The sequence below is a fragment of the Schistocerca piceifrons genome, chromosome 3, assembly GCF_021461385.2.
Source record: "Schistocerca piceifrons isolate TAMUIC-IGC-003096 chromosome 3, iqSchPice1.1, whole genome shotgun sequence".
In the NCBI taxonomy this organism is placed as follows: domain Eukaryota; kingdom Metazoa; phylum Arthropoda; class Insecta; order Orthoptera; family Acrididae; genus Schistocerca; species Schistocerca piceifrons.
In genome coordinates, this window is record NC_060140.1 from 847,554,056 (window position 1) to 847,565,331 (window position 11,276).

Here is an 11,276-nt window from a genome sequence, read left to right on the forward strand (position 1 = left end):
TTTACACTATTTTATGACAATTTTATGCAAGTGAACATGTCTCTTGCATTATTTTGTGAACAGGACTGTAGGCTGTGCAACCCATTGTTCCTACAGTTTATAATTTGTGAGCGAGTTTGCAGAGCGTTTTACAGCATTATTTTGACAATTTACGAGTTGTTTGCGTGTCTGTACAGCAATCTATTAGATTATTCCGGTAATTTACGAGTAGTTTGCAAGTCTGTGGGCTGTGCAACGCATTATTTCGACAATTTATAATTAGTGAGCGTGTTTGCAGAGCGTTATACATGCATTATTTTGACAATTTTACGCGTAGTGAATGTGTCTGTACATCAGTGTATTGCGTTCCAAGAAAAATGGGTCAAATGGCTCCAAGCACTATGGGACTTAACATATGAGGTCATCAGTCCCCAATACTTAGAACTACTTAAACCTAACTAACCTAAGGACATCACACCCATCCATGCCCGAGGCAGGATTCGAACCTGCGACCGTAGCAGCAGCGCAGTTCCGGACTGAATCGCCTAGAACCGCTCGGTCATAGCGGCCGGCGCCAGATTGCAGGTCTGTAGGCTATGTCTTGTGACTTCAAGCACATTAGGGCGAATGTTTTGTATCAGCGTAATAAATAAACTACGTCAAATCCGTTCCTAAATGAATTGTACCAACTACCCACTGAAAATAGACAGACTTCTTCTTTGGCGAAGTAAGTTTGGAAAATAGTCTTTAGTAACTATGCTTTAGCGGCACTGTCATCAGCAACATCAACATTGTTGTCATGCAGCGAAAGTATTGATTGCGTCTTGCCTTTTGTGTATTTTACATAATTACTTTAAGAAAGAAATTCCCCACACAGCCATGAAAACTGAGAAGTCAGTTGCAGTCAAGTCTTCGAAGAAGGCACTTGAGAATTCACGTCATCCAGAAACAGTTGGCCCCAGTATATCAAATCGATAGTTGTTCAGAAGTGCATTTGTTATGGTCTTAAGTCTGAGACTGGTTTGACGCAGCTCTCCATTCTACCCTATCCTGTGCAACCTTCTTCATCTCCCAGTACTTACTGTAACCTATATCCTTCTGAATCTGCTTAGTGTATTCATCTCTTGGTCTCCCTCTACGATTTTTACCCTCCACGCTGCCCTCCAATGCTAAATTTGTGATCCATTGATGCCTCAGAACATGTCCTACCAACCGGTCCTTCTTTATGTCAAGTTGCGCCAGAAACTCCTATTCTCCCCAATTCTATTCAATACTTCGTCTTTAGTTATGTGATCTACCCATCTAATCTTCAGCATTCTTCTGTAGCACCACATTTCGAATGCTTCTATTCTTTTCTTGTCCAAACTATTTATCGTCCATGTTTCACTTCCATACATGGCTACACTCCATACCAATACTTTCAGAAACGACTTCCTGACACCTAAATCTATACTCGATGTTAACAAATTTCTCTTCTTCAGAAACGCTTTCCTTGCCATTGCCAGTCTGCATTTTATATCCTCTCTACTTCGACCATCATCAGTTATTTTGCTCCCCAGATAGCAAAACTCCTTTATTACTGTAAGCGTCTCATTTCCTAATCTAATTCCCTCAGCATCACCCGAATTAATTCGACTACACTCCATTATCCTCGTTTTGCTTTTGTTGATGATCATCTTATATCCTCCTTTCAAGACACTGTCCATTCCGTTCAACTGCTCTTCCAAGTCCTTTGCTGTCTCTGAGAGAATTACAATGTCATCGGCGAACCTTAAAGTTTTTATTTCTTCTCCACGGATTTTAATACCTACTCCGAATTCTTCTTTTGTTTCCTTTACTGCTTGCTCAATATACAGATTGAACAACATTGGGGAGAGGCTACAACCCTGTCTCACTCCCTTCCTAACTACTGCTTCCCTTTCATGCCCCTCGACTCTTATAACTGCCATCTGATTTGTGTACAAATTGTAAATAGACTTTCGCTCCCTGTCACCTTTAGAATTTGAAAGTGAGTACTCCAGTCAACATTGTCAAAAGCTTTCTCTAAGTCTACAAAAACTAGAAACGTAGGTTTGCCTTTCCTTAATCTTTCTTCTAAGATAAGTCGTAAGGTCAGTATTGCCTCACGTGTTCCAATATTTCTACGGAATCCGAACTGATCTTCCCCGAGGTCGGCTTCTACCAGTTTTTCCATTCGTCTGTAAAGAATTCGTGTTAGTATTTTGCAGCTGTGATTTATTAAACTGATAGTTCGGTAATTTTCATGTCTGTCAACACCTGCTTTCTTTGGGATTGGAATTAGTATATTCTTCTTGAAGTCTGAGGGTATTTCGCCTTCTCGTACATCTTGCTCACCAGATGGTAGAGTTTTGTCAGGACTGGCTCTCCCAAGGCCGTCAGTAGTTCTAATGGAATGTTGTCTACTCCCGGGGCCTTGTTTCGACTCCGGTCTTTCAGTGCTCTGTCAAATTCTTCACGCAGTATCGTATCTCCCATTTCATCTTCATCTACATCCTCTTCCATTTCCATAATATTGTCCTCAAGGACATCGTCCTTGTATAGACCCTCTATATACTCCTTCCACCTTTCTGCTTTCCCTTCTTTGCGTAGAACTGGGTTTCCATCTGAGCTCTTGATATTCATACAAGTGGTTCTCTTTTCTCCAAAGGTTTCTTTAATTATCCTGTAGGTAGTATCTATCTTACCCCTAGTGAGATAAGCCTCTACATCCTTACATTTGTCCTCTAGCCATCCCTGCTTAGCCATTTTGCACTTCCTGTCGATCTCATTTTTGAGACGTTTGTATTCCTTTTTGCCTGCTTCATTTATTGAATTTTTATATTTTCTCCTTTCATCAATTAAATTCAGTATTTCTTCTGTTACCCAAGGATTTCTACTAGCCCTCGTCTTTTTACCTACTTGTTCCTCCGCTGCCTTCACTACTTCATCCCTCAGAGCTACCCATTCTTCTTCTACTGTACTTCTTTCCCCCATTGCTGTCAATCGTTCCCTTATGCTCTCCCTGAAACTCTGTACAACCTCTGGTTTAGTCAGTTTATCCATGTCCCATCTCCTTAAATTCCCACCTTTTTGCAGTTTCTTCAGTTTTAATCTACAGCTCATAACCAATAGATTGTGGTCAGAGTCCACATCTGCCCCTGGAAATGTCTTACAATTTAAAACCTGGATCTTAAATCTGTGTCTTACCATTATATAATCTATCTGATACCTTTTAGTATCTCTGGGATTCTTCCATGTATACAACCTTCTTTTATGATTCTTGAACCAAGTGTTAGCTATGATTAAGTTATGCTCTGTGCAAAATTCTACCAGACGGCTTCCCCTTTCATTTCTTACCCCCAAACCTCATTCACCTACTAGCCTAGTAGCTTACCCGCACTCCTATTTTTTTTTATTCATTATTAAAACTACTGCTGCATTACAACTATTTGATTTTGTATTTATAGCCCTGTATTCACCTGACCAAAAGTCTTGTTCCTGCTGCCACCGAACTTCACTAATTCCCACCATATCTAACCTTAACCTATCATTTCCCTTTTTAAATTTTCTAACCTACCTGCCCGATTAAGGGATCTGACATTCCACGCTCCGATCCGTAGAACGCCAGTTTTCTTTTTCCTGATAATGACGTCCTCTTGAGCAGTCCCCGCCCGGAGATCCGAATGGGGGACATATGAGGCCTGAAGATAGCATATTAAATTGACGAAATAACTTCTCCATTTACATGGCTGTTTGGCGAATTTCTTTTTAAATATTTGATCAGCTGCTGTCCCACGTCCACAATGGATCAGCAGAGAAGAATCTCTTTGGGTTTTCTGCGAGCTTTCGAGGCAGAGTCTGGTTGTCAGAACTACTAAAATCATCTCGCATTGAAGTTCGCACACAATTTCGAGCTTCTGTAAAACTTCACCAATCTTGGGACTTTTGCGTTCTTTTAAATATGGCATGATTTTTTGGTTGCTTCTTCGTTCTAACCTGTTTTGTGTACCACGGAGGTCCTGCACCATCTCTTATTAATTTATTTTGTGTGTATTACTCAATTCCGTCGATACAATTTTTCTGAATTTAAACCACACCCGGTCTTCGCATTGTCAGACTGTATAAAGTGCAGATTGTCTCCTGGGAAGGTGTGAAGCGATTTTTTATCTGCTTTGTTAAATAGATGTGTTTTATGTTTATTTTTGGTGAGTTTGGATGTTACAGTATTCAGTCTAGCTACAACAACCTTGTGATCACTAATCCCTGTATGTGTCATAATGCGCCTTATTTGGTCAGGTTTTTTTGTTGCTAAGAGGTCAAATATGTTTTCGAAACCGTTTGCACTTCGTGTGTGGTCCAGAACTAGTTGTTCAAAATAATTTTCTGTGAAGTCGTTCAGTACGATTTTGGATGACATTTTATTCCTACTACCGACTTTAAACATGTATTTTGGCCAACATATCGAGGGCAGATTGAAGTGATCACCAATTATAATTGTATGGCTGGGGTACCAGTTGAAATGACGCTCAAGGTTTCTTTGAACTGTTCAGCAACTGTATCATGTGAGTTTAGGGGGTCGGTAGAAGGAATAAATTTTTTTTCGGTTGTCAGTTATAATCTCTGCCCATATTAACTCACAGCAACTATCTTCTTCAATTTCACTACAAAGTAAACTACTTCTGACAGAAATAAAGACACCACCACCAACTGTATTTAATGTATCCTTTCTGAACACGGCTAGGCACTTTGTAAAAATTCTGGCTGAACTTATTTCCGGTTTCAGCCAGGTTTCCATATCTATAACGATTTGAGATTCAGTGCTTCCCATTAACGCTCGGACTTCTGGTTCTTTTTCAACACAGCTATGACTGTTTAAAACTACAATATTGACTGAGCCTCTAACACAGACCCTCCACTTGTCTCTGTACCAAAGGACCACAGTTGGTTCTGTCAACGATACTACAACTGGTGAGCTTCGCTTTCATCTTCCAAAGGGTACCCCCTTCCTGTGTTCGTCCTGCATCCTTTGAAACTGGAGCCCTTTCTGCATGTTCCTGAGATTCTCTAACCTAAAAAACAGTCCAGCCCCCGCTATTTGTGTAGCCGCTTCCTGCATGTAGTGGATTCCTGGCGTTTTTAGTGGAACCAACCACCTCATGGCTCTAAGCACTATGGGACTTAACATCTGAGGTCATCAGTCCCCTAGACTTAAAACTACATAAACCTAACTAACCTGAGGACATCATACACATCCACTTGACTCTGTACCAAAGAACCACAGTTGGTTCTGTCCACGATACTACAACTGGTGAGCTCTGCCTTCACCTTGCAAGCAGGACTTGCGGTCTTTACTGCTTGAGCTAACTGCCCAAAACCAAAGAGAATCTGTTCCAATCCAGAGTGACACACATCGCTAGTACCAACATGACCCACCACCTGAGTTGGCTGGACCATGTGCTCTTCATGACATTCGGAAGCACCTATTACACATCTGGAATGACTCCTCCCAGTGTGAACATAGAGTGTACAATGGCTTCCTTCCCCTCCTTTGCAGCCATATCCCTGACGTTAGAGCTTCTAACTACCAGTAATCCAACCCTCTCTGAATGCCCAGGCGCTGCAGTCCGAGAGGATTCCTCTAGAACAGTGCGAGAGACTTCATCTGGCCCAGGGACGTTGTCAGCTACAGATAACGCCCAAAACCTGTTCGTCAGACGAACTGGAGAGGTCCTCCCATCGCCTCCTCGGAATGTCTTTCGCTGCTGGCCCCTCCTTGGAACGACCTCCCACTTGTTCATGCGTGGGGGATTAACCTCTGCTCTGGCAGTACCCAGAGCAGCCACAATAGTGGACCGATTGGGGGACACATGAGTCATGCTGGACGTCCCTTGGATCGCCCTGTCCAGCCTACCCACAGTGATGCCCACTGGCAACAGCCTGAAGCAGCGTAACCGAACCCAACGCCGCTTGGAGCCGTGAGTGAAGGGTCGCCAACTCGGCTCGCATCTGAACACAGCAATCACAGTTTCCATCCACACTACAAGCAGCCTGATAAATACACAGACATGCACGAAATTGGGAGTTTAAGCTAAAGAACACTGACGAAATGTAAAGTAAATCGCTTTTAGTGAGAAGTTGTGTCACCTCAAGGTACTCTAATGGAGAGATGCTTGGAAAGCTATCACTCGACTGGGGTATCTAACTATTAAAAGTCACTCTTGAAACACAAAAAGCAAATGCGTGGCGCGAGGCAAGGAGCAGTTCTATGCATTACACAGTTAAAAAAGCGTGGAACTGTGCCTTGCAAATGAAGAAACACCTACGAAATACAGAAGTTGAAGCTAAAGAACGCTAACGAAATTTAAAATAAGTCGTTTCTTATCAGAAGCAGTGTAAACTCTAAGCACTTGTAAATATAATTCGCAAACGAACGGTGAACTGTCCTTTATCTGCCGCAGGAATGCAGATCCTCTATCACTGACGGTCTAGCCGACACTGACCTGATCTAAGCAAGAAAGTTCAGCCAACATAAATTTTGTTGAAAAAACTTGGTGTTCCAAACTTTCCAACCATATGACCAAGTTAAAAAAAAAAAAATCTTCTGTCCCCACCTCTTGCAAGGTATATTTACTATTTGATCGGATTATATTTTTTCTCGGAGCACTTACTCACTTCCTGCGGGAAACAGGTGTTCCGCCGAACAAAGTTGGGCGAAATCGTAATGTAAACTGACTTGTTCCACATAATTTCGATCGTTCAAGTGATATATGTATATGGATTATGTACCTAACTAACATCCGACATACAACGTGCACCTCATTCAGAACCAAACGAAGAAGATTGCACTTTTGACCTTTGTTGTCGCGATCAGACAAAACTGAACCACTTGCAAACGGAACAAGTGAGATGTGGCCATATCTTGAAGGAGTTGGAATTTTTGTGAAAATGCTGTATGTCGCTGTGGTGCAGTGGAACAAACAATAAGACATTTTATGGAGGAATGCCCATTCCATACTTTTAAAGGAGCTCAGAAAGATTTCGTGATTTACACTGCTACGATCTGGTTGTCACATTTAAACATTAACCAGTAAATACAGGGTGACGTAGTTAATAGTAGCCTACCACCCTTTGAATGCGAATGCAATATTTCGACTTATGAAATAAATAACTACAACAATTTAAATTTTTTGGCAACAAACGATTGTTAGCGGTCTTCTGACGAAATTTCAGTTTATTTCATCAGAGAAGTTAGACGTTTATCTTTGCAGTCTGCAAAATGACTTTATCGATAGAAGAAAGAATTGAAATTGTGGAAACATATGTGAAAAAAGCTTCGTTTAACCCTGCGGCAGGCGCGCTGAGGACAATTACGCCAGCGGGAGCGAGCGGCACTCAGTGCCGCCTAACATCAAACACGATTTGACTAACCTTTTTTTTAGTTTTCTGGTAGAATTTATAGAAGGTGTTTTGAGCTACAAGTATGACAGTTATCACCACAGATTTCAGTGCTATTACAAGCCTTTATGAAGCAAGTCTTACAAAAAGGTACAGTGAAGAGGAGCGGAAATACTGTATAGATATAATAACGTCAAGACATCCACTCCAGTTAAGAAACAAAATATCGTGGACACATAACAAGAATCACACACTTTGTTCCTCTGGAGAAGTTCTGCAGACATTACAAGACAAAATGTTGTGGCTGTGTTGCTTGCAAACAAATCTTTTGCAACTGTTGTAAGTAATAGTACTTTTTTTTTAAACTTCCTGGCAGATTAAAACTGTGCGCCAGACCTAGACTCGAACTCGGGACCTTTGCCTTTTGCGGGAAAGTGCTCTGGCATACAGTTTTAATCTGCCAGGAAGTTTCATATCAGTGCACACTCCGCTGCAGAGTGAAAATCTCATTCTGCAAGCATCCCCCAGGCTGTGGCTAAGCCATGTCTTCGCAATATCCTTTCTTTCAGGAGTGCTAGTTCTGCAAGGTTCGCAGGAGAGCGTCTGTAAAGTTTGGAAAGTAGAAGACGAGGTACTGGCAGAAGTAAAGCTGTGCTTGGATAGCTCTGATGGTAGAGCACTTGCCCGCGAAAGGCAAAGGTCCCGAGTTCGAGTCTCAGTCCGGCACACGGTTTTAATCTGCCAGGAAGTTTCATATCAGCGCACACTTCGCTGCAGAGTGAAAATCTCATTCTGGATTTTTTTTTTTTTTTTTTTTTTTTTTGCCACCACAAAGATAGTACCTTCCACACCTTCTAACAACCTCTTCGTTACTTACGGGGCTCGATCGATAAGGTGACAGAAATCCTCTCACGTCCCATGGTAAAGCAAAGAATTAAGCCCCTTCTTTCAACCGGCTCTCCATTAAAGCCAAGGCCAGGTTTGTGACGTACGTTCTTCTTCTGAACCCTTCATCTGGACTATTTGCGAAGAACAGAACTTGTGAAGTAAGGCGCTGCAGTCATGGACTGTGCGGCTCGTCCCGGCGGAGGTTCGAGTCCTCCCTTGAGCATGGGTGTTTGTGTTTCCTTAGGATAATTTAGGTAAAGTAGTGTGTAAGCTTACGGACTGATGACCTCAGCAATTAAGTCCCATAAGATTTCACACACATTTGAACATTTTGTGAAGTAATTCCAGCAATATCCAGATAACTGGAAAAACAAGGCCAAGGCCCATCTTCTCGTTGTCCTCTGAGTGGGGTAGAATGTACGACATGTAATCAAAAGTACCTACAAGCCCCTTTGGCTGCATTGTAGTTCAGATTTACTACAGACTTTCTTGTAGAAGTGTCCGTTTCATCAGTGTCATGCGCTGACGACAGAAAAAGCACAGCCCTGTTTCTTTTCGTTTGGCACGAAACAAGACAGAGGTCATCTTGAAATTCGAAAAGACATTTTCCAGTTTCTCGCGACTTGTTTGGCAAAATTTCCCAAGGAATTTCCTCCTTGATCTCTTTCAAAAAATGTTCAAATGTGTGTGAATTCGTGAGGGACCAAACTACTTAGGTCATCGGTTCCTAGACTTACACACTACTTAAACTAACTGAAACTAACCTATGCTAAGACCAACACACGCGCCCGTGCTCGAGGGAGGACTCGAACCTCCGGCGGGAGGGACTGCGCAGTCCGTGACAAGACGCCTTAAACCGCGCGGCCACTCCGCGCGGCTGTTCTCTTTCAGTGTACCGATGAAGGTTAGCCCATTTTCTTGAAGATTCTGTCCTAAAGAATAACTACTATAATAGTTGTCCGTAGTTATATTCCTACGAGTGCCCTTGATTGGTTGAAGTAATCTCTTCACAATATCCATAGGCTACTTAGATGCAAGATATGCCTTATGTCTGCCGCAGCATACTTTAACGTTACAAGGGTAAAATGTCTTGTTATCGCACAATGCGTACAACTTCACAAAGTGCTTATTTAACATATACTGCACAAAACCTCAACGTCCACGAAAACGAACAGGCATTTCGTCTATGGATGTGAACTCCCTGGGCTGTAGATATTTCTGCAGTTGTCCAAAGATGTGGAGTGCAATTTTTTCAATTGCAAATAGCTCTTTTCTCGTTGAAGTGTCATCAAACCTCAGAGGCCGGTGGAAGAACAGAAAGCGCTTGTAGCTAAATGCTGCCCTGAGAATAATCTTTCCTGTGCCATTTAATGCCCACACTTCTAATACGTTTGTGCGTCCTCCTCTTTGTACAGTAATGCGAAACAGTGCTGCTACGAGCCATTATTTCAGAAGTAGAGGTATTTCTTCAATCTCTCACCTTCGCTTAATACACAAATGATCTGTTGTTATTTATATATCTATTGGTGTTCGTAACAACACAATCCATTACCTCTGGATCAAAAAATTTGAGAAAATTTTCATTTTAAGTTTTAGTTTCTGCAACATTGCGTTTCGGGACAGGTAAGACCTTGATTATATTCTTGCGTTTTGCTTTACCCGGCAACACTAACGGATTATTAATCCATAAAAGTTTCCTGGTCATATAAAAATGGCTCTCATCACATGGTAATTCATTCGCTTCATTCCCGCCATCGTACGATTGTTCAGATTCACTGAAATAATCTGCAGCCTCGATTATTTCCGCTTCACCACCGATGTCAAAGAAATCAGCATAATCCTCTTCGTCAGATAATTCCAAAAGAACGCGCTCAATTTCGTCTGGCGTCAATCCTTTTCTTTGTGCGTACCTCCAAGACAACAGGAAAAGTATAATACTAATCTTCAGTATCTATATAATCATTCGCTCCAAGCGTTTTTGTAAAATATAGCTTCTGTTCTTCAAAACGTTTAGCAGATATTACGCCACGTTTGCTTACATCAAGGGCCTCCTCATTGTAGTTGTCCACTTCACAGATCAGTCACGGCTGATATTAAGTGTCTTAAGATGCGACAATAGTGAAACTTGTCACCTGCCAATCTCATCGAATATATCTCGCACCATTGTTGTCTGCTTGGCGCGCCAACTTAATTACGGAGAGAAAACTGAATTAGCGGTACTGTATGCCGCCACGCGCCCGCAGCAGGATTAAGGAAACTCGCGAAATTTTCGGAGTAAAGTATCCGGATAGAGGACTACCAGCAAACCAAATGAGTCTCTACAAAGAGTCTATATAATGACTTCATAATTCCTTTTATTCGCACACCAGAAGTTATTGCAGACATTTATTATTTAGAGGCCACAGAAGTCTACACGTAAATTGGCCCAACAAGCCCATGTAAGTAGGAGTTGCCAGTGGATATTGAAAAGTCTCCATTTGAAGCCACATTTTGCGACGGTTGTGCAACAGTTACGGCAGGATGATAGTCAGAAAAGTGTATATTACTGCACATGGCTTTTGAATAACATCAATGATGGTTTCTTAGAGCCTTTACATTACATCATACGTAATGAAGCATGGTTTCACCTGTCCGGTCACGTGAATTCACAGAACACAAGATACTGGGCAACGGAGAACCCAATATTGTGTGTCGACAACCACTCCATGATAAAAAAAGATCAGCGTTTGATGGGTGTAAGAGGAACGTGCACCATCGCATCGACGTTCCTGACAGTGCTCTCAACACGGTTGCATATGTGGAAAGTTTTGAAACATTTTGCTCTGAACTAACTGAATATGTAAGGCAATACAGCTTCTTCCAATAAGATGAGGCAACATGCCACATGTCTAAGGTATCCTTGGAGTCCATCATATCTTCACTGAAGAACAAACTGTCAGCAAACACTTGTGACCTCCACGTTCACCTGATCTAACAACAAGCGATTTTTTTCCTATGGAGACGCTTGAAGAGCA